At 35.6% G+C, this 2,401-nt stretch overlaps 1 pseudogene; it reads left to right on the top strand.

Moving 5' to 3' along the window:
- Positions 1-1,665: 1,665 nt before the first annotated feature.
- On the top strand, positions 1,666-1,765 carry LOC112536128 (annotated as a pseudogene).
- Positions 1,766-2,401: the final 636 nt, after the last annotated feature.

Raw genomic sequence — 2,401 nt, 5'->3', positions numbered from 1 at the left:
AACACCTCTTCAATGCAACCTTGAACTGCAATAATTCTAAAGCATGATTGCACCATTTAAGGATTTTGTGCTAGTTTGAAAACATCAAACTCCACCATTTCTTTCCCTACTTCAAGCTTAATCTTGCCTTGCTTTACATCAATTATTGCTCCTGTTGTAGCGAGGAAAGGTCGTCAATTATTACATCAATAATAGGGATTTGAAGATCTTCTTCCATCTTAAGAATAACAAAAATCATAAGGCATATAAAAATCTCCAACTTTTATAGGAACATCTTTTAAAATTCCCTCGGGATAGACTATAGATCTATCGGCTAGTTGTAAGGAAATATTCATAGGCTTGGGCTCTCCAATGTTCAATTTCCTGCACAAAGATAAAGACATTAAAGTGTCACTAGCTCCTAAATCACAAAGTACTCTACCAATGGACAATTTACCAACAACACAAGGTATAGTGATACTTTTTGGATCCTTAAGCTTTGGAGGAAGCTTATTCCTAATGATAATACTACACTCCTTGTTCATCAGTATGGTCTCATGATCATCCCACTTCCTTTTGTTTGAAATTCTCATGATCATACCATTTCCTTTTGTTTGAAATTATGTCCTTGAAACATTTGACATACTTAGGCATTTGAGTTACTGCCTCCAAAAAAGAGATGGTGATGTCTAATTGCTTGAACACCTTCAAGACTTTCTGAAATTGCTTACCAAGTGCTCCATTATTTATACTATGGGGGAATGGTTAGAGCAGTATTGACTTCCTTAGGCTTGGATCGATCACTTTTTGGCATGCTTTGGCTTTTCTCTTGGTTACTTAATTTTGTGCTCAACCTATGGCAATTGTTTTTCACTCCTCAAAGTTACATCCTTTGCATGTTGTCTAGGATTCTCAAGTCGCTAGGTAAATGGCCCATTTGACAAAAATTCAAGGAGCTAGCTTGTGATGCTATATGGTGTTCTAGCATCTTATTGTGTGTGGCCAATTGTTCTAACCTTTCTTCTTGCTGCTTCAGACTTGCTTAGATTGCTTGCATTGCCTTATTTTAGGATTGGAAGAAAATCTCTATCACCATCTTAAGGTTTGTTTTGGGTTCAGGTTGAGGGTAAGAATTATTTTACAAGAAACCCGGTGGAGGTGGTGCCTTAATACCCTTGATTAGCATTAGGATTAGAATTTCCTCCTTGATTCAACCATGAGAAGTTCAGATGGTTCCTCCACCTAGGGTTGTAAGTGTTAGAGTATGGATTTCCTTGAGGTATGACATTCAAAATATTTAAAGCATTAAGTTGTTCAATTAAGTAGCCTTGGGAAAAAGAATTACCTTGTTGGCATTCTGTAGTAGAGTGTCCTCCTCTACATACTTCACAAGATAGCACTTATGATGGATAACCTACGAAATTCAACCGCTCCAATTTCTTAGTGAGGGAATCCAACTTAGCATTGACCATACTTAAACTATCAACCTCATACACTCATGCGGCTTTCCTAAGCGATTTCACTCCCCATTGCCATTGATAATTATTAGAAGCCATCTTCTCTAAGAGTGCATATGCATCCTCTAGTGTCTTGCTTATAAAGGAGCCTTGTGCAATAGCATCAATGGTAATTTGTAAGGATTCATACAATCCTTGGTAGAAAGTTTGCATGAGAAGCCAGTATGGAATACCATGGTGTAGGCAATCTTTGCAGGTCTTTAAATCTCTCCCAAGCTTCACAGAGAGATTCTCCAGGTTGTTGCTTAAATCAAGCAAGGTCTTGAGATATTTGGCAGTCTTTTCAATTTATGGATTTACTTTCTCTAATCAAGGTGTTTCAATCTTGTTTGCATAAACAATAGTCAAGTACCTGAAAAGGAAAAGCAAGAATATTTAAATAAAACAAAAATAAAGATGTTAGTCTAGCGGAAAGAAAAAGTACGGTAATATTGGAATTGTCGATCTTTCCAGCAATGACGCCAAAAACTTGTTAGAAAAATTCCGCAAGTGCAAGGATCGTAATAAGTAGTATATAATGAGTATAAGTATCGTTCCCACGAGGAGATTGATACCAAGTACCAGCCCTAATTATATTTCCACAATCTAACAAAATCGAATAATTGTAATTCAATAAATAACTAATAGGATAAAAGAACTTAAAGCTAATAATATTTTTTTTTTGAAAATCTAATAATTAAAATTAGAGCCTGAATTTGTTTCACTAACTATTACTCGGATTACAAGATCTTATTACAATTCAAATCATTAATTTAGTCAAGGGTGAAGCACTCAAATTACTTAGAGTCCCTTTTGAGCTCATCTAAGAATACTCAAGTTAATTACAACCTATTTTCACGGTTACGTCAATTAACTAGGGTTCATTAAGTTCCTTAGCAATTTATTACTCCCTGAAGGATTCGTCT

The sequence above is a fragment of the Ricinus communis genome, chromosome 6 (genome assembly GCF_019578655.1).
Source record: "Ricinus communis isolate WT05 ecotype wild-type chromosome 6, ASM1957865v1, whole genome shotgun sequence".
NCBI lineage: Eukaryota > Viridiplantae > Streptophyta > Magnoliopsida > Malpighiales > Euphorbiaceae > Ricinus > Ricinus communis.
Note: the sequence above shows the minus strand (reverse complement) of the source record. Positions and strands in the feature narration are given on the sequence as shown.